The sequence below is a fragment of the Globicephala melas genome, chromosome 15, assembly GCF_963455315.2.
Source record: "Globicephala melas chromosome 15, mGloMel1.2, whole genome shotgun sequence".
NCBI classification, from domain to species: Eukaryota; Metazoa; Chordata; class Mammalia; order Artiodactyla; family Delphinidae; genus Globicephala; species Globicephala melas.
The window spans coordinates 68,685,235-68,710,148 of record NC_083328.1 but is presented as its reverse complement, the minus strand read 5'-3'; positions in this window follow the sequence as shown (position 1 = coordinate 68,710,148).

Genomic DNA, 24,914 nt, shown 5'->3' with positions numbered 1-24,914 from the left:
TTCTGAAGAACTGAGGTTCTCTTCTATAGGTTGATTGATACACGGAGTCCCTGGCATCTATTTTTGCCACAAACATGAGTTTGTACACATGCGTTGGTGGTAGACGGAGGGGTATTGTTTCTGTATTGGTTCTAAACTGTATTCTAGATAAGGAGATCCTAGGTGATCTCATGATAGACAGTTAAGGGAAACTAGGACTAACATTATTTCATATGCCTCTTCAAACCATGCTCAAAGCTTGAAAGGTAAAACCTGGCTTCGCCTCTGCTTATAGTTTGTGCCCTTGCTGAAAAGACTTCAGTTGAGCAGGAACAGCCATGGCGGGGACTAGCAATCCTGATACGTGGGCTTATTACAAAGACCAGAGAAACGCGGCTGCCCTGCCCCCACCCCCAAGTACATCAGCGTTTGGGAATGAATGAATGAGCAAAGACTGCTGGAGTTTCAACAATGTGTCAGGCACTGAGTTAGATGTTTTCACATACATTATTTCATTTTAAAGATAAGGAAACAGAAGCTCAGAGAAATCAGTGGAGTTGCCCAAGGTCATGCAGCCGGTAAAGGACAGAGCTGAAGCTAGAAGCGTCAATGCCCTTTCCTTTACATAAAATATCTTGAGGAGCCTGGAAATCCCACCCCATGTGGAAGCAGACTGGGTTAAAGGACGGTATTAGCAACTGTCACTTCCTTCCAAACCAGACATTTGACCCCATCCCTTGGTGCTCGGAGTCCTGTTCCCCATTGGCCTCCCGGGCTCCAACAGTCCACACTTGCTTGGCTTGAAAAAGCATTACATGCCCCCTATAATTTAGCAACTTCAAAACCAGACCCCTCTCTGCCTTTCTCATTTCCCCCCATTATTTACAGCTCACCCTTTTTGACCCAACCAAGAAAACCTGCTCACAACCCTTCAGATGGTTTCTGCTTCCACTTCTTTCTACACCTTCTCGTTGGGTATGCATCTGTCTCAACAAAAATACATCTCCCTCTCCTCCGTCCACCTGGACTCTTCTCCTCCTTCAAATCCCTCCTCAAACTCATCTCTGGGAATAACTGGTTAAACTCAGCTAACTCTTCTAGTTCCTTAGCACTTGGAAAAAACATGGACACTCAAGTCAGAAAGAACTGGGTTCTAGACCTAAGGTGACCAGCAACGAGCTGTCTGAAAGGCGAGTCACTTTTTTAAACCTGTTTCCTTAGCTGTAAAACAGAGATTTAAACACCTGCACCTTGCCCAACCACAGCAGATACAGTATCTGCTGCATCTGAGTGACTGACTTTGGGAGTCAAACTTCAAGAGTCTGAATCCTGGTGATAGTGCCTTGAGCCAATTACTGAGTTTCTCTAAGCCTCAATTTGCTCATCTGCAAAGAGTTGTGAGGACTGCAAAATGAGGTAATACATGTAAAACACTCAGCAGAATATCTGCATACTGTAATTGCTTAACAAATGTTAGTTGTCGTTGTTATTATTATTATTTATCACCCACCTCGTCAAGTGAATGTGAAAGCAATTAAAATAAAAGACAATTAAAATAAAATGAGTCAGCAGTGTGCTGATGCTGACTTGTATCAGTTTACAAGACTCCTTAATTTAATGATAGGAACTTTGCAGACAGATCCATGGCAAGTTAGTAGCTTGAAAGCACCTGTGATGGGAGGAGTTCACTATAAAAATCAACAAGTACTACAAATGAGGGGTGGTTTGGTTTTTGCTTTTTTCTTTTCTTTTTCTTTTTTTTTTTTTTGAGAATCTATTTTTAAACATTTACCAGCACACCCTTGACCTGTACCTGGAACACAGTAGATATTCTGTGTGTGTGTGTGTGTGTGTGTGTGTGTGTGTGTGTGTTTCTGTCCTTTTACAGTAATTCCAGCAGTAATTCATTCCTTTAAGTCTCCACCCATGATAAAGCAGCCCAGCCTCCGTGCCTCCTCACTAATGGAGGGGCGCCCTCTAGTGACAGAAAGAGTAATACGCTCTCTGAAATGTCTTCACTACAAGAGGGATCAGTACAAACTACCACCTGGAGGCAGAATCTAACCCTCTTATTTTGTAAATAAAGTTTTATTGGCACACGGCCACATCCATTCATTTACAAATTGGCTATGTCTGTTTTCACACAACAATGGCAGAATTGACTAGCTGTAACAGAGTTCATATGGCCCACAAAGTCCAAAATATTTACTACCTGGCCCTTTACAGGAAACGTTTGCAGACCCCAACCTATAGTACAATTGTGTACACTGATTTCTTTACTTTTACCCACCTGTGTTCATAGACCTCAATCCTCAGATATATTGGCTGCATGGCATTTGATATCCTATTGTTGTAGACATAGGTCATTTCCAATATCTGTATTATAAACATTCCTATAGTTGATACTGAGCAGGGCCCTGTGGGGCTCCTGGGCACAAAGCCTTTCTGTGTCCCCCATTTCTTTGATTACAGGAAATAGCCTTCATTCAGCCTCTATGACCTTCCCTGAGTTTCAACGGGCAGATTCAAGCAGTTGTTAATTAGGGAAGGGAGGGGATGTGAGACCAGGGAGAAACAAATAGTCGAGAAAAACAATAGTGCAGCCTTGGGGCAAGGTCCTGGTTCCCCATCAAGGGATACACGCAACAGTATCTTTGAGCTGTTTTGCAGATACTGAAACCCCTCCAGGTAGGAGAAGTTAACGTAATGATGGTATGCTGCCCACAGGCATGCAGACCCCAAACTAGGTGGAACCTGGAGGTTGATGATGCTGACTCCTTACCTCACCACCAACCCATCAGAGGAGTGTCCACGAGCTGATCACTCCCTCTTTGAACCATTACTATAAAACTTCTCACTATCCTCTCCAAGTTGGGACACACAGTTTTTCGAGGCAGGAGCCCACTGCGTCTCCCTTTGCCTGGCAAAGTAGTAAAGCTATCCTTTTCTACTTCACCCCAAACTCTGTCTTCGAGAGTCGATTCGGCACTGGTGTCCAGAGAAGCTGAGATTTTGGCATCATAGTGAATCTGCTATCATTTCATTGGAAAAATGTCGAGATATCCCCAAGGTAAAGAGCTCACTCTGTCACTGGAAGAAAAGCACTCACAGAGTCTCTGCTCTTCACTGTCTGTGGGATTTGAAGCAAAGCACTTAACGCTTCCTGAACCTCAGCTCCCTCATCTGATAAGTGGGACTAACAGTATTATTTGCCTCCCTGGGTTGCTGTGGGGAGCAAATAAGATCATTTATCAGCTAGCCTTTCCCAAGCTACAAAAACAAGTTCAGTAATGTTGGTTTTTATCACCTACATAGCCGAGGGAGGTATACATAATTTCCCTCGTTAATCACCTAGGACTCTGTGTGGAGAACACAAATTCTTATTTTGAATGTGCTTCTGAAGCCATTTCCAACCTCCCTGGGCTGGTTCCTAAATCCCACTTACTCCCTTAGAATGTGAGCTCTTCAGAGCTAAGAGGTGAAGGTTATGCCTGGAGAGGGGGTGTGGAGGATGAAGGTCAAGTGCCAGAGGTGGGAAACTCGGGGAACAAGATGTCTTCAGCCCGAGGTGTATTAGAGGCTGAGCCTGAGAAGTGAGGCCTCATTGCTAAAAGGAAACGGGGCTGGGAGCTCTCTCCTCAGCCTTGCAGGAAATAGGCATCTGGTGAATGTTCCCAGCAGAGCTGCGAAGCAAGGTCCACACTCATACAGGTTGTACTGTGACCCTCAGGGATATGGTCTGCTCCTCCAGCTTCAAGCCAGTCCCAGGGCCAGCTGCTCCCAGTGCCATCCCTGGGGAGGGTGGCCCCCAAAGGATGCCATTTTCCTTCTTTTTTTCTGCCAATATCTTTGGCATCCCCTCCTTCCTTTGTCCTTGCTCCCCTCATCCCCAGCAGGCATGCGTGGCCTGTAGTTGGGATATCAGATGCCCACCGTAGTGGATACCCTAAATGCCCCACCAATAGTGCCTGGGCACTGCCTGTTCCCACGTACACAAACCGGGAGACTTCCAACTGAAAACACATGTGAGACAGCGCCTGCCTGGCCCTCTGAGCAGGCTGCAAGGGAGCGTTCATGCCTCCCATTCTCAGCAGCAGCCTTCCACCAGTGACTGATGGCAGTGGTAGAAAAACACCTCTGCTCCTTATCCCTCGGTTAGTAGTACAACGGAGGAATGCTGGACACTCCCTTCCAGAGGTTTCCTGAAGGTCTGAGCCCCAGGTGCCCACAGCAGTAACGTGCAACATGTCTTACCTTTATTGGCTCCTGTTTTCCCCTGTCTTTTCCCTCACTTATATACTTGTGCTCCCCGAGATCCCCACCCAAAGAAACTGCTAGCACTCACTTTCTTATCTCAAGGTCTGCTTCTAGGGTAGCCAATCTAGGACTTCCAGTTATTACCACCTACTTTGTGCCAGACTCTCCGTCAAGCAAATAATCATATAAACTCCTTATAGTGGCCAGCATGGGCTACCTTTATGATCTTACCTTTAATCACTCCCCCGCTCACTCACTTCTTTCAGTTACATGAGCGCCTCTGTAGTTCCTCCAAGAGGCCAAGCTCTTTCTGGCCACAGGCCCTTTGCACATGCTATTTTCTCTGCTTGGAACACCCTACCCATCCCATTGCCCAGATTTACAGCCTTGGGGTGTCAGCTTAAATGTCACATCTCCAGAGAAGTCTTTTCTAATCACCTTACCTAAGTAGAATCCTCCCTTCACCCCCCTTATTCCATCTCAATATTTTATTTATTTGCTGATTTCACAGCATTCATCAAAATTTGTAATTACGAGCTTCACTGCTTGTTTGCTTCTCTAATAACTATCTTCCTTTCTAGCCTGGGCAGGGATGAAATCCGCCTTATTTACTCATATCATTAGTGCCGATCAGAGTACCAAGCACATAGTAACAAGCACTTGATATGTATTTATTGGATCAATGAATAAATGGAGATTGGAGCAGATACATTTTGTCTTCCCGTATCCCTATGTGTGGACTCACCTACCTTGCTCTCACCAAACACTCACATGCATGATTGCAATCTTCTTAGATGTATTACCATGTTTTTTCCTCTCTGTGCTCCCAAAGAACTTTAAATCGGTTCATCAAAATATATTTGTTGAGATGACAAATAGAAGTAGAAAGATGAATAATTCAGAAGTTCAGAGCCCTATATCTTCCCTTAGTGCTAGTCTACGACCACAGAATAGGAAATGTCTTCCAAGTCTCAGTTTCATCACCTGTACAATGAGCACAATAAACCTGCCTCAATACCATGGAGCAGATGGTGTGTGTGAAAGGGGCTTGCAAACTGCAAGGCACCACACGAAACTCTTACTGAATTCCCTTGTGAGGTTTTGTAAATTGCCACACCAATCCCTCGCTTTCAACATGGCAAATAGCAACATGCTCTAAGCCTTAAGAGTTCGCTTACAGTTATTAGCCGTTCCCCCTGTATTTCATGTTCCCAAGAGCACTTGAGGCAGAAAGCCAGAACAGAAGCTTCCTGAACCAAATGAGGCTTAGTCGAGTATGAGTCCTTAATTGACTCCAGCTGGATTCACTAAGCCAGACTCCTGGTGGGTTCTTTCAGTACTCTGGACAGCTGCAGGACCCACAGCAAGCCCGGAGGGGCCCCAGGGATGCATCACAATCTGGTATAGGATATGGTCCAGGGGGAGCCTGACTTGATGGGATCTGTCAGTGAAAGGTCAGTAGAGAGAGCAAGGATAGCAGATAGGGTAGTTGACCTTGGTTTTGCATGCTGTGAGTCCAGGGAAGGCCACAGTTTGAGGGAAGGGGGAAAGTGGGAGATCTAAATAGGCAAAAAGCATCTTAAACTTTGTCAACTTCTCACTCATCTGAGACATGAACTCTTGGACACAGGAGCACATAGACTGATGTCAGGGAAGATTTCAACAGCCTCCTGAAGTTAGAATTCATAGAATTCTCTCTAAGAATCAAATCAAGAGGGAAAGCATGGCCCTTGGTGCCCAGTAATCCTGGATCTGAACCTAATCTCCATACCTTACTGCTGTGTGATTGGTACAATCTGTTGAACCTCTCTGAATTCATATTCCCCATCTACACACTGAGGTAATAATACTTGTGTTATTGAATCACTGTCCTCAATTCAACACCCTTTTCTACATCCACACCTGGCCATGGCCTCATCATGGATACAGCATACTCCCCTGCCCTTTGCTTTTATATTGGTCATGCGACTTTTTTGGTCAATGGTATATGAATGGAAGTGTCATCCACATGCAATGAACATATTCTGGCTAGCTAACTGACAATAGGATTAAGAGAGAGATATGTGGACCAGAGCCACACCAGCCAACCTTCTCACTTGCAGTGAGAAGCAAAGCTGCCCCAGCAATGTTCTGCTTGAGTAAGTCAAGCTCCAGCCAATCCATGTGATGGACTTCAAATGATATGAAATCCACATGCCATTGACAGACATGGAAATGATCATAAACTATTCTTTTAAGACACTGAGCTGTGGGGTGGTTTGTTACACAGCAATAGCTAACAGATACAATAGCTAATATTACCCACCCCTAGACAACATGTGAGCTTCCAGTATGGTGTCTGGCACGCATGAGAAGCCCAGTAGACGGAGGCCCTTTCCTTCCCTGCTCTGAAAGTGAAGCTTGTCTGACGGCTGCTGCTTATCCTGATGTTCCCAGCTTCTGCTTCTGAGACGCCCCCAATGACGTTAAGGAGATTATTTTCCTTCCTGTTTCATTTGCCTGGTGCCAATTAAATCAAATTTATGGAATTTGTTCTGGTTGGTAATTACCCCGGGAAATTTCTTTTGGACTGTTTAAGAAGACGTTTCACTCTCCTCCTCGAATTTACTGCCTGTGGGACAGAATTATGACTGCTCAGTCTCAATTGCAAGGGAAAGAAATCATTGCATTATTTATTTCCTTGTATTTATCAAGACAGGTAAGAGATATCAGGCTATTCAAATCTCTTATTAGAGAGAAGGGAAGTCTCAAGGATGTGGTTTCTCAGGCTGCTATAACTTCCCTATGACCAAGTCCCAACTGAAGCTAATTATATCACTAAGCCCTGAGTGGCCCAACAAGGCCAGGTGACTCATGAGTTTATTCTTTTATGTATTCATTCTTCCATTTTCTCTGCTGTATGAGACAGTGGTGACACACATGAGATCTGGGGGTCCATTGCCTGGGTTCAAAAACTGTCTCTGCCAATTGGCACATGTGTGATATTGGGTAAATTACTTAATCCCTGTGACACTCAGTTTCCTTGTCTGTAAAATGAGAATAATAATAACAGTCACCTCATACAGATATGAGGTTAAAATGAGACAGGGCATGTAAAGACATAAAGTGTTCAACACAGAACCAGGCTTAATAAGGGCTTACTCCATGTTTCCTGTGAACTCTGCTCTGCCCTGGGGATACAGGAGTGAACAAGACATCTCCCATGCCAAGGGGAAGGCACAGTCTTGTGGCAGGAACAGAAAAGTGAGTCAGGCTAAGGACAGAGGGCTTTGGGGGCAAAGAAAGCCCACCCAACCTAGCTTGGGAAGTAGATCCCTGCCCAGGATCCCACAGTCCCTAGAGGCCCATTTAGTTCCACATGTACCAGATGGAATGGGAGAGGCACAGAAGGTCTAGAAGGAAAGACAACTGATTCATACTTAAGCCCCTAGGATGAATCATACGTATTCTAACTTGACCCTCACAAGCCTGCAATGTAGCTCTTTGGTGCTTTCCTTCTACATGTGAGGAAACTGAGACTCAGGGAGGTTGACCTGCCCAGAGTCACACAACTAATAAAAAACAGATCAAGGAGTTAAGCCCAGATTTCCCAACTCCAGGCCCATTTCTGTCTTTTTGGTGCTGCCTAGACCATTCTGAAAGGAAAAGAGAACCAGTTATTGGTTTGCTTAAGACGGAAGAGCCAGATCTGCCCATGTATTTCCTCTTAACTATACGTCTGCAATGCAGTTAATATACCATCATCAAATTAACCAAAATCTATGGGGCTTCCCTGGCGGCGCAGTGGTTGAGAATCCACTTGCCAATGCAGGGGACACGGGTTCGAGCCCTGGTCCAGGAAGATCCCACATGCCACGGAGCAACTAAGCCCATGCACCACAACTACTTAGAGTGCGCTCTAGAGTCCACGAGCCACAACTGCTGAAGCCCGTGCGCCTGGGGCTCGTGCTCTGCAACAGGAGAAGCCACCGCAATGAGAAACCCGCGCACCGCAACAGAGAGCAGCCCCCGCTCGCCGCAACTAGAGAAAGCCCGTACGCAGCAATGAAGACCCAACACAGCCAAAAATAAATAAAATTAATTAATCAAAATCTAAAATGAGTCAGAATTAAAACTTTAACATTCCCAGAGGTTTAGCAAGGGTTCCTCATTCCCTCACCCCCTTGGGGAAAAAAAAGTCAGGAATCCCATTAGGAAAGCATCTTGGTTTAGGGCTGTTATTATTGGGGTGGTAACTTTCTTTGTTGCTCTGAGAGAAAGAAATATGAACTATCCAGTTCCTCTGCCTTTAAATTCAGAACAGAAAACACAAAATACTAAACACATAACAAGGATGTAAATATATTTAACTTTCAAACTATGGCAAATTAAGGTAGAGGGAAGGAAAAGAAAAGGCGTGAAAGGGGAAGGAAATCATGCAGAGCGAAAAAAAGTGAGGAGGCCGAGAGAAGAAACAGACACAGCAGACAGGCTGAGCGTGGCTGGAAAAGAAGAGACCCAGAAAGAAGGGGGAGAGACAAATGCAAGGGAAAAAATGTAGGAGAGTTACAGAAGAGAGGGAAGGTGGTGGGAAAGAAAGAGGGAAACAGAAGACACCAGATTCAGAGAGAGAGGCTGAGAACATTGTGAAACAATTTCAAGCAGGACCACTGCACTTGGCCGTGGCTTTCCCAATGCGCTCACCTGTTTCCCCTTTAAAGGACCTTTACGCAGCAGTGCATCCTACAGGGAAGAAAATTATTCTCGGGACAAATGTAAACACACCCTGAGAAATGGGTGAAATAAAATGTAGGGCCAGAGGTTTCCCTGTCTATTAATTTGGGGTGTTGGTAGAAAATCATTTCACTGCATATTCAAGACACTTCCTGGAAGACCAAGGCAATGAACCATTTCCCCCGGAGGCCCCTTTAATCTCTATGACATTGAAAACGACTTTGACAAAATCAGTTCTTAGGTCAAGAAGAGACTAAAGTGACACAGAGCAGAAATCAATGGATTTTTCTGGAATCCTGCAGGTTTTCCTTATGAACTGAGATAACTGGCCATGCTGGCTGATGACTGAGCCCTCCTCTGAGTCTTCAGACGTTTTCTTCCTCCTGGAGCTCAGGCTCTTGCAGCCTTCTGTGAAATGTAAGCAGAAGGACCTGCCGGAGACCAGGGAAGATAAAGAAATTTGGTCTGATACCTGATATTGTGGTCTACATGGCCACGAGGGCTCAAGTGGCCGGAACCAGTTCTGATCCGCCAGACTTAAAGGGTCAGGGTGTGGAAAAGCTTGAGAGAGTCCCCTTGTCCTTCCAAGTCCCTTGGACTCCTCCCCCAAGCCCTCATGCAGTCAGTCAAGGCCAGCCTGGGTCCCTGAGATGAGAGAGTCAGGAGAGGCAAAGGCCTGGAATCTTCCCTACGGCCCCGAGACCCTCCCTGACCTGGGTGAGGATGAAGAATCTAAGATGTGTGTGTACTCAGTTCCCACCATGGGCCCCAGGAACCTCTACCATCTAGGAGGTGGTCAAAGCTAAGAGAATCTTTAGATCACGGTCTTTCATTCTGTTACCCACACAAAACAAAGAAAGAAAAAAACTGAACAAGTAATATATTAATGCAATATCATAAAAATTAAAGCTATGCCAAAATATATAAAATAAAAAGTGAAAGTCCCCCCATCATCCACCACTCCCACCCCTTCCTTCTCCCCACAAGTAACTCTTCATCAGACTCTGGTACGTGGCCTTCTAGATCATTTTTACGCATTTGCCTGTATGTGCCAATACCTGTGTAGGTTTAGGGATAATTTTGTTTCGGCAAATAGATTGTGCTATGTATACAATTCTGTCACTGGCTTTGATATTCAACAATGTATCTCTCCTTGTTTTCTCATATTTCCATGTCAGCACATAAAGTTCCCCTTCATTATCTTTATACGCTACAGTAGTTTGACAGATAATCAGATCGTTGCCAATTTTTCACTATTACAAGCATGGTTGCAATAAACACTCCCAGTACTTAGATCTCTGCACAAGAGCTTCAGGATTTCTGCAGGATCAACAGATATCTTGAAGGGGAACGGCTGAAGCAATTTTCCACTTAGGGAAACTGAGGTCCAAAAAGGGAGAGTTTCTCGAGGTTATATAACATGTTAGGGGCAGAACTGGGATGAGATGTGAAGGGGTCCGGGTGCCGGGCCAGCCTCCCCCATGACACCATCCTCACTGGGACTGTGAACTTGGACATGCCTGATCGACTCCCAAGGGCTGTGGGATTTCAGACCCGGTACTGAGCAGACAGGAACAAAAGCTCAGAGTGAGACAATTCTGGCATCAGGAGGAAAAAGATGGGGTGGTCAGAAGGTTCCCAGCAGAGGACAGCGAAGGAGCATTGAGTTTAGAATTTAAATCCTCCGACTCCCACCCTGGCTCCCCCCTGCTCCCCCCACCCTCCACCTGAGGCCTTTCACATGACTGAGCCTCTGGTTCTTCTAACGTAAATGAACAAAATTTCTATCTTCCAGGTTTACTGTGAGAGCTGAACAAAGTGATCTACTGACGCCACGATAAGAGTTTACATCGCCTGAGCTCAACTGTGCGCCAGGGACTCTGCTAAGTACTTTTCCTAAATGACATTCTTTGATCCTCACAATTCTATGAGGTCAGTGTCATCTTTGTTCCCATTTTACAGATAAGGAAACTGAAACACAGAGTAAATCCTTGCCCAAGGTCACCCAGGTAGCAAATGCCAGGCCCAGGAGCTGAAGCCAGGCCACCTGGCTCCAGAGCTCAAACTCCAGCCCTAAGAAAGGGGCTCAAAGCTCGTGGGTGCCCCAACATGGGCACGGAGTCCCCCGGACAGGGCAGAACATGGCTCTGGAGGTACAAGGCCCCAGAGGAGGGGTCAGCTGCAACATGCTCAGCCTCAGACGTTCTGCGGCCACCTGCCACATGGGACCCTCCCCATGGCTGTCCTGTGCCGTAATTAACCAGCCCCGCAGAGGCTGCCAGTACCTGGGGCTGGCGGGGTCCTAATGGAAGCGAGCTGTCGGTAATTGCCTCCATCCATCACCTTGGTCCATGGAAGGGGACACAGAGTCTGGCTGGAGATTTCAACAAGCTGCTTCTCTGCAGAAACGAGGGCCAGTGACATAGTCCGGCTTGCGGAGAGTTTGAATAGGCAAGGCAGACCCAAGGACAGAAGACGAGGAGAGAGGAGGAGGGAGAGAAGTAGCAGAGGGAGAGAGAGACAAAGACAAGGAAAATCAGAAATGTGGAAAGATGATGAGCTTGGTAGAAGAGTGAGAAAGGCAGTGTGCCAGGAAAGTGCTTCTCAAACTGAACCCCTTTGGGGATAGAGAGATGGGGGGGAGATATGCATGTGTGTATATGTTATATGTATGTTTGTATATATAAGCAAACTCCTATACACATATATTTATGTGTTCTCATTTTGATGATACCTTAAAAAAATAAATGTGATCATATTCTGGATTATTCCACCTACAACTCTGGAGCAGAGTACTTGCCATCCAATTTAACTATCCAGCCTTCCCCCCCGCCCCCCGCCCTCCTTCAGCCTGTGAAATAGGGATAAGAACCCCTCCTTTTCCAGGTGAGTGTGGACACTGAGTAAGACAATATATATAAAGTACAGAGTACATAGCTGCTGTTATTACTATTCCTATTTACAATATGCTCATAAAGAGTAGTTATCCATGCAGGCTGGGAAAGTGTATTTAGGGGCTTTGAAGAATGAAGAGATCACCAGGTCCAAAAGGAAAGGAATCAGCTTTCCAAGTAGAAGGGAGGAGGTCCTTGAAACAGGAGTGGTCAGGTGTGCTCCAGGGACGCTGATGGGAGATGAAGCCAAGGAGGTCAGCAGGAACCAGAACCAGGGGCTCTGGCTTTACATCCTTGGCTGTGGGATCCAGAGCCTTCCCCAGGTCCCACATTCTCAGGCCCAGAAAGTCCTCCACACTCACCATGTTAGCAGGTAGGGGGATTTCCATGGCAGACCAAAAGAAAGGCATTAAATAGTCATAGTATTCCTTTTGGAAGTTTCTGTCACTATCAACAGGATCTGAGTTGTACAATTTGTATTTTACCCAGAACACATGGGGGCATCCATCCTCCCTACCACCATACACAGTCATAGAATATGAAACAGTCACTTATGCTGTGTTTACGGTATTTAGAGACAAAAGGGACTTTGGTTGAGTATCATGTCAAAACAAACGTGAGGAAGACACTGCCGTAATTCACCAAGACCCATGTTTTTCTCTTCTTCCTGAGGATACAAACAGATTGCATTTCTCAGCTTCCCTTCCAGTTAAGTGTAGCTACACGTAGCAGACACTATCCGTGCTTTGCCCCATCCTCTTGGATTCCATTCACTTTTCCTGCATGTCTATCCTCCTGCTTTGTAGTGCTCTGATTCCAAGGATTTGCCCCTGCAACTTTCTCTTGAGGCTGGTCCTTGGCTAATGGAGCCCTATACTGGCAGAGCGCCAGAAATGCCTGGGTGTTCCCATGTTCCTGAAATAGCCCTTAGCTGGTGTATGAAAGCCTGGACACCTTGCCTTGAGGTGAGACCTACTGTCAGGTGTAATTCACAATCCAGAGCTCCCCAAAGGATTACACCAACTTTGGGGACTTTGTCTGAAATTACATCCATGCTCACCCTTTCTCCCTTTCCGGTCCTGCCTGCTTCTTTACTGGTTTCTCCTGGGAATACCTCCTAAAGAAATCACCTGCACGTGAGTCCTCGCTGAGGGCCTGCTTCTGGGGACCCCAGCCTAAGCCAGCAGGGACTTAGGTGCAGGACTGCTACTTCCTGGCCTTACAAAGAAGCCCACCTGTGGGCTTTTCCCTTCAGGCTGATGGGAACAGAATAACTCAGAGGGTCACCTTGAAAGACAATTATTGATGATGGCAGAACTCCAACAGCCTGGACCTTGAGTTACTGCAGGGAAGAAAGATTTGTGCCAACCAAGAACGTGATGCTGGGCTGGGAGGTGAGACGGGAACTTCTCCTGTGCTATGCCACTAAAATATTTGTATTTACTTGTTATGGCAGCTCGAGTCACCCACACTAAAATAGAAAGGGACTTTACTTGAGCCCTCAGTGAGGTCTAGAGTGGATGAAAGGCTGTTTAGGAAACCATTTATAACCCCCAGGTAGGGCCCCAGGGAGTCTGAACAAGCTGGGCCTGTGAGCTGGGACACCTGTTGCAAAACGACAGGATTTAAGGCCTCTTCCGTCAGAACCAGAACTCCCAGAAGCCAGCTCTGCATAAACTCCCAAGCACCTAGGGTTCTGATGAAAGGTGGCCCTTCACAAAGCAATTCGCACCATGCCCGTGTATTCATAATAAGGGCAAAAATTATTATTAATACGTAAGTGTTCACAGTTGTCCATTCTCCCTGTGGATTCTAAGGAAAAATGATTCTTGCTGTCAGAGAAGATCCCTAAGATCACCTTTGTTGAGGAGACTCTGGATAATAGGCCAGCGAATTAAACTGTTAATAGAAGTCAGAGAGGCTAAAACAACAAACATAAAAAAGAACTAGGACAGTATCACTGGAAGGTCAGAAAGAGAAACAGAGAAGCCACGTTAGCTGGGTATTAGAGAGGGTTTAAGAGTTCAGAGTTAGATATAAGGATAAGAAAGAAAGTTTAACAGGAGCAGCTGCCATCTCGGTGGAAGGTGACAATAACAGCAGTGATCTGGACAGAGGAATTTTTGTGATGTTTTCTCTGCAATAAAGATGTCCTCCATTATTGGTGTTTCCTTACGAGACCAAGTATAGACTTGAAACACTCATGATTAATATTTGGTTCCTGGATTGTTCCTGGGAAGGAAACACCATGAGAGACTGGTCCATTTGGAACCCTGGAATATATTAGGATCACACTTCTATTTTCAGGGGTCTCTAGTATTTTGTAGAGGAGTCCAGAACCTTTCATCTCTCCATTCCCTTGATTGAAGACAAATTTAAAATATCCTAGCCCCAGACTTCCCTGGTGGTGCAGTGGTTAGGAATCTGCCTGCCAATGCAAGGGACACAAGTTCGAGCCCTGTTCCAGGAAGATCCCACATGCCGTGGAGCAACTAAGCCCATGCGCCAACTACTGAGCCCACATGCTGCAACTACTGAAGCCCACATGCCTAGAGCCCATACTCCACAATAAGAGAAGCCACCATAATGAGAAGCCCGCGCACCGCAACAAAGAGCCCCCGCTCACCGCAGCTAGATAAAGCCCGCGTGCAACAATGAAGACCCAACGCAGCCAAAAAAATTAAATAAATTAATTAAAAAAAACTTATTCTTAAAATATCCTAGCCCCAACAAACTTCTTGAATGTCTGCTATGAAAATTAACCACCACTGTTCACCATTCTATTTTGTGCTCCCTTTGCTATTTGCCTGTGCCTCTAGCACCTAGTTTTATCACCTGAGTCAAGTTAACTGATAATGTGTTTGATTTTTCAACTTGATTGTAAAATCTTTGAGGATGGGTTTTATAAGCATCTGTCTTATACTCAATAAATGTAAAGAGGACTTCCCTCGTGGTGCAGTGGTTAAGAATCCGCCTGCCAATGCAGGGACACAGGTTCGAGCCCTGGTCCGGGAAGACCCCACATGCCACAGAGCAACTAAGCCCGTGTGCCACAACTACTGAGCCTGCGCTCTAGAGCCCGGGAGCCACAACTACTGAGCCCACGTGCCACAACTACTTAAGTCCGTGCGCCTAGAGCCCATGCTCCGCAACAAGAGAAGCCACCGCAATGAGAAGCCCGCGCACCGCAACGAGGAGTAGCCCCTGCTCACAGCAACTAGAGAGAGCCCGCGTGCAGCAACGAAGACCCAACACAGCCTTAAATAAATAAATAAAAAATAAACACATTTATATAAAAATAAATAAATGTAAAGATTTCTGTCTTGTTCATGACTCTCTTTCCAGCACTTCCAAGATTATATGGTAGATGTTTAGTAAATGTTTATTGAATGAATAAGTGAAATAATCAATCATATACATCACATTTGAGTTGATAACAATCACGTCCTCCAGATTAAGCAGATCATACCATTGCCTCATTGCTACTCAGGTGTTCCCACTAACATGTACCTTTTCAAACCAATTTGCCCTGTACTGACAGGTGGAACCTCTCTTAGATCCTCAGCAGCTAAGAAAGATAAAGATTGGGAAGGGAAGCCAGAGCTGAAACAAACCTTATCTACTTCCTGGATTGCTGGAAAAGCCCCAATTACAAATATCAAAAAGGGTACAAATGCCCTCTTGGCCAAATGAAAATCTAGCATCTGTATTTTTGGTTCACAAAATATACTCCCCTTGCTTCATGTAAGAGGCAAAACTCGGAGACTTGCCTGATGGTCCAGTGGGTAAGACTCCACGCTCCCAATTCAGGGGGCCCGTGTTCAATCCCTGATCGGGGAACTAGATCCCACAGGCATGCCGCTACTAAGAGTCTGAGTGCCACAACGAAGATCCTGAGTGCTGCAACTAAGACCCAGTGCAGCCTAAATAAATAAATAAATAGGCAGAACACAGACCTTAGAATTGTATATATTCACTCTGGTTAGTAGCCAAGCGGCTTTGGTCAAGTTATGTAACATATCTAAACCTCAGTTTCCTCATCAGTAAAATGGGCACAACCACATCTACTGCACAGAAAAACTGTTGTGAAGATTAATAGAGATAATTGTAAACTACTGGCCCAATACCAACAAGGGGCACATTGTAGTAGTTCTAAGAATGCTTGTCTCCTTCCTGCCTGATGGCACAGACACAAATAGAGATTAAACAAAGAAAACTCATGCTGATATTTTCTGGATGATACAAAGAGGAAGGAGCTATGGGTCTTTCATGTCCTTTCAATTCATCTAAGGAAAGAACAGGGCCACGTGCAAACTCACCAGCCAAAATTGTCTCCTCCAGAGCTCACTTCTTCGTGAGTTAGCATTTGAGACATCGTGTTGACAAGGGGAGAGGGTAGGACACCGATTCCTTTATGCTGTTAACCTGACCATCTCCTCAAACAAGGACGAAATGACAGCTTTCTCCATCTATCCTAAGGACAATTTACAATTATGACTCAATTTGTAACCGAAGAGAAACATGCTATTTATTTGCTATCTTTATTTTTTTTAAGGGAATAGTGGGAGACATTTCCATAGCTAATGAGGGCCAAAGGTGAAATCCTTTTATGAGAACACAGACAGGACCAGACTTCATTTTTGGTAATTTCCTTCCGATTGAGATGTTGTTGATAATGCTGGACAATGTCCAGCTTTGAAATGGCCCTAATCATAGTCCAAATGCCATGGCAACAATCTCTTGAGAAATAGCACGTGAACTCAGGTGATCTTATGCCTGAGTGAAGAATATAATTGTTACTCTAAAAAATATTTGGTGTGTTACAATTATATGGTATGTCAAAATACAGCATTCTCTCAACGATAGTTAAATTTTAATGGGTTTTTTACTCCCTTTCACAATATTTAAATAGTTTGACTATCAGACTAAACTATTTAAAAAGGTAAGTTTACCCACAGCATTTATAGCGCTTCCTACAGACCCACATCCAAAGGTCTGACTTCTCTTTTAGAAACTCCTCATTTATGTTAGAAAAAAAGAGAGGGGCCTGCATCAATAATATAGATAATTTTAATTCAAAATTGCTCTTGAATTAAATTATTTAGATATTTCTGAGGGGCAAATAATCCAGGGACCAGAATGACCTGGAAAATTACCTTCATTATTTAAGTCATTCTGGTAAATCTGGCCTAAATTACTGGGCTTCAAGAGCTTCTGAAGGAGGCATTTCAGAAAATCAAAACACTCAGAATACTTAATATTTTTCCCACTGGATTTTTTCCACAGGCCCATGTGATGGAAAAGGGCAATGACTTATTTAGACAACCAAAAATAATCTTAGACCCAAGAGAGACCTCATTCTCAACGGTTCTGCAGAAACTTACAACTTACGAAAAAATATTTTGCGAGGACATTTTATCTTTTAATCCTAACAATCACGGTGGGAAACACAGACCATAGTCTCCGTGTTTACATGGAGATGAGAACACAGAGATTCAGAGAGGAAAATGTTTGTTCAAGGTCACAAAACAAGTAAGTGACAAACTGGGGCTGGACCCCAGATCTTCTAACTCCACGTCCAGAGCTCTTCTCTTACCAGTAAACTAAGCAACCCATAGAACTGATAACTAGAATCCAGAATCAGTAAGAAAAAGACAATGAAAAACATAAAACCAGACAAAGAATATGAATAATCAAGTTACAGAAGCAAAAACCCAAATAGTCGATAAATATAGAAAGTCAACCTTGTTAGTAAACAGAGGAAGGCAAAACAATTTTGAAAAGAATAAGGGTATAATTGAATACTGATTAGATTTGTAAATTTTAAAAGTTTTGTGACATCAGTAATTGTTGAGGATGTATCAAATGTGATGTTTACATTACTGATGGGAGTATAAACTGGTATCACCCCTTTAGAGGACAGTCTAGCAACACTTAGTGCACTTGAAGGTATATAGGCCACGCAATTGAACAATCCTACTCCTAGGTGCCTCACCTGGAACTACGCTCACAGCTATGCCCAGGGAGATACATTCAATGTTCATTGCTGTAATTTATATAATAGAGAAAAGTAGAAACAACCTAAATATTTCTCAGTAGAAGAATAAACTGTGATTATTCACACAATATATCAAGTGAAAAGGGTAGCTTTTATGAAAAATGGATAAATCTAAAGAACATAATGTTGAATGGGGGAAAAAAGCAGTTTGCAATTGACATGTACAGTAGGATACTGAATGCGTAAATCTTGAAAATACAAATAACACTAGTGTATATTGTTAATCGGTTCATACATATGAATAGAAGTCTAAACACAGGAGAGGAAATGGTACAGAGGAACCGCAGAGTTCTGGTTGTCTCTGAGAGGGGAGGGTTGGGGAAGAGATGAGGAGGGTAGCTATTTCTGCAATGTTCTATTTCTTTCTTTAAAATTCTGAAGCAAATATGGAAGAATATGTAAGACTCTTATACCTGGATGTATGTTTTCTTTATTTGTATGTGCACATGCATGTTTTTGAAATATTTCTTATAAGTTAAAAGGGATGCATTTGAACCTCAGAGGGGCATCAAGGTAAGAAGGGGGAGGGAAGGGTAAAGAAATTGATGATCCCTTAAGGATGGTCTGCAAGGGGCTCTCTGGTAGCAAGATCCTAATAAAGAGGTCACAGGGCAAACGAGGAAAGGGGTTAAGTAGATGACAGTAATGCAAGCTATGGTTTCCATTCAAGGAGAACGAGGGGGGGTGAAAGGATGGGAGAGGGTTGAGTGGCTTCAGAAGAAAAGCTGAAGGGGGGCTGCCTGGGGAGAGATAGGGTCTGGTTATCTGTATGCCTCTCTTAGGTTGCTATGATATGGCTGAACGCCATTGTTTTTATGGAGGTCTTCACTCCCACTGAATGTGCCGGCCAGGATCTAAAAGCAGTCAAGTTCAGCACTTCAGAATTGTCAAGTTACAGAATATGCCTGCAACATTACTATCCTTTCCAACGCAATAACAACAGTAAAGTAACAGCAGGCTCAGAGAGGTTAAACGATTTGCTTGAGGTCACACAGGAGGGACCCCTGGCATCCTCACTCTGATTCCAAAGCCTTCCTTTCCCCTACGCTACATGCTTCCTCTCGGGGTTCAAATACGCCTTCTGCAAGTTGCCTACTTCCTGCAACAGATCCCAAGCAATTTCAACATGGCTGAGGATATCTTTTTGTTTTTTATTTTTCTCCCTATGGCCAGAATAAAGCATTATTTGGAAAGCATAATACATTGTTAACACCCAAGGTATGGAGTCAACAAGCTTAGATCTGGGTTTGCTTAGCAGATCTCTTAGGAAAGTAACCATGGAGTCTTCAGGGCTTGATGGTAATTGGTTTCAGCTGACCTCAGGGAGCAACCTAGTCTGGCAGGGACAGATGTCCTCTTGGTCCCCAGATGAGGACCGCCTGCTTCCCAACTGGCAAGAAGTCTCAAGCACTGAATTCTCTCCATGGTAAGAGCCCTTTTTGAAGCTGATGCTCTCTGCCTGCTGAGGAAGGCAAGCTGAGTCCCTGCTACCTGCTCATGGCATCACTGACAGTTTGATTCAAAAGTAGAAGCTGTTCAACTCCAACAATTAGAGCTGCAGATCAGCCAGTCCTCTCCTTTGCCTCGTACAGGAGCAAAATTTGCCACCCCAAAATGTCTCTACGGCATGCGGATTATGTCAAACTGAAAACAATCAAGACCGAAAAGACTCGGGAAGAAACTTTTGACCCTCCCCCTAACTGCCTAAAGGGCCTGGAATAAACCTGTCACCAGAGACCTCTGCAAAGAATATCGGCTAAGTGGTGGAGGGACACATCGCAGAGCCTAGAGATCAGAGTCCCCTCTGTGTCACACTGTCTCTGCAAAGCCCAGGAAACATCTGTTTACCAAATATCTGCTTTTTCATCTCCATGTGAATTGCCTTCCTCCCCTTTGAAGTCCCAAACCACTGCCCACACCATCCTCTTTTGTCTTTGGCTGTGGAGGTACAGGTGAGGGTTTCAGCCATTTCGGTGAGTTACTCAGTTTTCCTGGGTCTCTCCCATGTACAAATGTTATCAAACTTTTCTTCGATCTCCTCCTGTTAATCTGTCTCATGTCCATTTAATTCTTCAATCAACCAGCCTCTACAACGGTAGAGGAAAATCTCTTCCTCCCTGACAGCCTCTCCTGGATTTTCAGTCTTGTCTAACGAGATGGGTTCCACTTGAGCTTCAGTTCCATTTGAGCTGACTGTACCATTAGGAAGAAAATCAGGACTTAAATTAGAAAAATAACCATTCAACAGCAGCAACAAAAAAATCCTCCTGCACGTTTTATCTTGTCAAGCAGCTCAAAAACTCAACTGAGACATAAATAATCCTCCTCTTGGTATGTGTTTTCATTTTATCTCGGCATTTTGTGTCCAGGAATTGCAAAGAGTCAAGAACGTCGGGCGAGAAATGAAGAGCTTGGCGTCTTATTTATGTCTCTGACGTGGGCAAGAAGCTGCGTGAGCCTGGACTCATGCTAGCGATTCCCATCAGCACCGCATGGAAGCAAGACGAGCGTTCTCCAAAGCAAACAGGAGATGCCACATCAGGAAAAAGGGGAAACAGATTCTGGGCAAATAGCAGTATCTAATAGAGTGCTTCACATCTGGGAACCCCATTTCGCAGACGAGAAAGCTGAGGCTCAAACTAAGTAAACTGCCCAAGGTCATATTTTAGAAAGTAGCCAAATCCTCACCTAAATCTGGTCAAACCTACTGCCCAGAGCTGCAGCTTCTCTCTTCTGATTTAAAAAATAATGCACGCACATAGTTTTTAGAAAGTGGATAGCATTTTAGAAAATGAGAACAAAATAAAAATCACCACCATGAAGAAACAATCGCTGTCAAAATTTTGGTGTGCTTTGTTCTAGGCTCTTCTTCTACGGATCTATGGTAGATCTTTGGCGTTTCATCATTCATGGTCTTCACTAATCCTCAAAGTAAACCCAAGGGCCATGGCGGTAGTAAGATCTGCCCAGGTCCTCTTTATAGACCAAACAGCTCATCCCCCAGCTGCTGTGACAGTTGGCTGCTAACAGTTCACAGCTGTTCCCATCTGAGATGCTTGGGAGGTTTTGCCCCCTTTAGGGCCCCAACTGAGTTATCAAAGCTCAGCTCCCCACCCTCAAGACAGAAGAACTCTAGGGTCCCATTTATATTCAAGCTTCCTGTGGTATCAAGATGAAGCTAGATTTCAGCCTGAGAGGGCATCTTTGACTTCTTTTCCTCCTTTGTCCTGCTTTTTTCACCTCCTTCGACGTGTCCTTCAACTTACTGCTTGCACAGGAATTCTCATCTCGGGCTTTGATTGTAAGGAGCCCAACCAAAGGTAAGGATTGAGAAAATTTTAATTGTGCTAAGGCCTGGGTTCTAGTCACCCACTCTTTGAAGGTGGAGTGGTCATTTAACTGCTGGCCAAGCCCAGTCAACGACCAGCATTCACATTTCCACCTGGTTTTGCGGTTTTCTGTTCCTTTTCACCCTTGCAATAACTCATATGAAGTGCTAAGAGCTGTGTTTCCTGGTTTAAAAAGGCAATTACTTTATACATTTCTATAGCCGTGTATTTATAGAATCATTAAGCCTCTGAAGAAAAACATGCATTATTCAGTTAAATTTTATTGCATTTTATGGGAGGAAAATATATGCTGTAGTAGAAGTCTTAATTTAAAGATTCATGAAGATTTTGAACTTATTGATTATCATATTGCCTCCATTCTAAGATATACAATTTAATGTTTTTGAAAGTCTTAGAATCAATGAATACATTTAGTGAATGTTTTCTCTCCCATCCCACTCCCCTGAAAACTTATTAATATTTTCTTTTTATTCATCCACATGAATTCCAGAATCACCTCATTGGATTCCAACACATCGCTCACTTCCGCTTCCCGGAATAAAATTTATAATAAAATTAACTCAAACCTGTAAGTTAACTTTGGGAAAAAAAATGATATCTTTAGGGGTCCCCTGGTGGCACAGTGGTTAAGAATCCACCTGCCAATGCAGGGGACACGGGTTCAAGCCCTGGTCCGGGAAGATCCCACATGCCGCGGGGCAACTAAGCCCGTGCGCCACAACTACTGAGCCTGCACTCTAGAGCCCGTGAGCCACAACTACTGAAGCCCACCGGCCTAGAGCCCGTGCTCCGCAACTAGAGAAGCCACCGCAATGAGAAGCCCGCGCACCGCAACGAAGAAGAGCGCCCGCTCGCTGCACCTAGAGAAAGCTGTGTGCAGCAACAAAGACCAAATGCAGCCAAAAATAAATAATAAATAAATAAATAAATTTATTTTAAAAATGACATCTTTATAACAGAGTGTTCTCAACCAGTTTACGATAGGCCTCCCTATTTATTCAAGGTTTTATTTATTTCTCCCAGTTGATCGCTGTCATTTTCTCCATGTGTATCCTATACAAACTTTATTAAAGTTAGTATTTTGTATTTGCATTGCTAATGAAATGAGTCATTTTCCATTATATTTTCTAACTGGTAATGTTATTATACATAAATGTTATTTTTAATATTTCTTAAACATTCAAGTACCTTGTGTATCTAACTTACTGCTACTATTAGTGTTTCCGTTGATCATCTGGGGTAAGCTGTACAGATAACTGTACCACTTGCAAATAAAGATAATGTCTTTTTTTCCATTGTTAATGCATCTTATTTCTCATCCATGTCTTATTACACTGACTAGAACTTCTATAAAAATTTTAAATAGAGATCAAAGAAATCATTGGCAATGACTCTGGTATTTCACCGCTAAGCATGAAATTGAGTGCTTAATATATTTTTCAGTATATTATATCAAATGTGTCTACCTAAGTAATTGAAGGATTTTCATCAATAATGGGTTTAAGCATTGTAAAATACAACTTTAAGCATTTATTAAATCAGGCTCGAGATGACGTGTGGAATATTTTTACACTTTGGAGTAAGCTGGACCTGGTGTTGAGTGTCAGCCCTAGTGCTTACTTTGGCCTTGACCAATCTAACCTCTCCCTGCTTCGATTTCTTTAACTATTAAGTGATGATAATATAACTCATAAGGTTCTGTGATCACTAATCAATCTAGTTTGTATGAAGCGTCTAACACACTGATGATCCCATGATAGATGTTCAATTACTCAGAATTTCCAAAGTAAATCTTCCTTGGTCCTGGCATAGCATTCATTTAATACACGAATGGATTTAATTTGCCATCAGCTTATTTAGAGTTGCTGCTTCCGTCTCTGTCACTGTGTGCCAAATGGAAGCATTATATTTCCTCTGTGTTTGTATCACTTAGAAGATAACAATGCCTTAAAAGTTGGAAAGGATACACTTAAATTCTTTTCTACTGATATGTAACATACATGCAGAAAATTGCATGAAGGAATGCATTCATAAATCCAGTTGGATCCAGGAGTGCCCGCTGATTTCTTTTCAATTTCTGCTCAATGTCAACGGCCCTCGTGTATTAGACACTAACAGTGGGCCAGCACTGTGATAAGCATTTCATGTGTCTCATTTAACATGATGGTCACAAAAATACCGTGAGAGGAATATTACTCCCCTCATTTTATAAATGAGAAAAATGAGGCTGAAAGAGGTGAGTAGTGTGCCCAAGCTTACACAGTAACTGACAAATCAAGATAAGGCTGGATATAAAATAAATCCTCCTATGCGTTAAGCAATGGTGACTCCGTTGAAATTAAGAAATCTCCATTTATCTAATTTTTTGTTCATTTTTGGTAATTCATATTTACTCCCAAAATCATGCACTTCTTAAATCATTTCAAGTGTATGGGAATAAAGTTGTCTGTAAGTAATATTTCCTTAGACTATATAATCTCCCCACTATCTACTTAATTCCTTTGTTAGTTCAATCCTAATTGTATGCATTTGTGCTAGCTTTCTCTTCTTCTAATTTATAATTGACATAAGTTAATTTATTCTATTGTCATTTTGAAAAGTCAACTCCTGGGTTTATTTATCAATTTTATTTTTTCCTGTTTTCTAATTAATTTCTGATTTTATCTTTATTTCCTTCCCCCTGACTTATTTGAATTAGTTTTGAATGTCTTTATTTTAATGCTTCATTCCTTTTATTTCTCACTTGTTTAAAGTGAAAATATTAAGACATAACTTCCCTTTGAATACAACTCTGGCCATTTTCTATGTTTTTAAATGCAGGATTCTCATATTTCTCATATTCAAATAATGCATAATTGTGGTTTTGATGTTTTCTTGGACTTAAAAGATAAGGAACATTTTTTTCAAGGACTAAGTTTATACTAATTTTAATCTTACTACAATTTAACAAGAACCATTTCTAATATTCAGATTGTCAGTTTTCTTTGTAAACTAATACAAGTTAATTATGGTAAATGCTATGAACAATGAAGAATATTTTTTCTACACATTTTCAGAACACAAAATTTAATCCAAATCAATGAAATCGAAATCAACATTATTAACCATCCATATTCTTTTCTATTTTTTGCCAAAGACCATGTGTTGGTTTTCTTATTTTTGTTTGGGTTTTAGTTTTTGGTTTGCTTTGGGGGTTTTGGTCTGTTTGTTTATGGCCCCAATATCTGAAGGATACAATATATACCTATCAACAGTGATTCTGGATCATGTAGAAATGGGATTACCCAGCACTCTCTGAATATCAGGGTTGTTGTGAGTTTTAAAAAGACTTCTCATAAACTCAGGTATGATCTTTTGGATGTTTTATACCATCTTGTTGAGAATCACTGAGTTAAATAAATTAGCGTCATAGCATTCTTATGAATTTTACCTTTTATCAATGTAAAATAACTCCCTATATCTCAATAACTACATCTGCCTCGCACTCTATATTTTTTTCCTGATGTTAATATTGTCACTCCTATTCTCAGTTTTATTTTTAACATTTTTTCCTCTCTCTTTTATGTGAAGCTTTGACAAATAGCTGTAATTGGCTTCTGCTGCATTTTGAACCAAAGCTGAGACAAACTGTCTTTTAATAGGGGAATATAATCTGGTTCCATT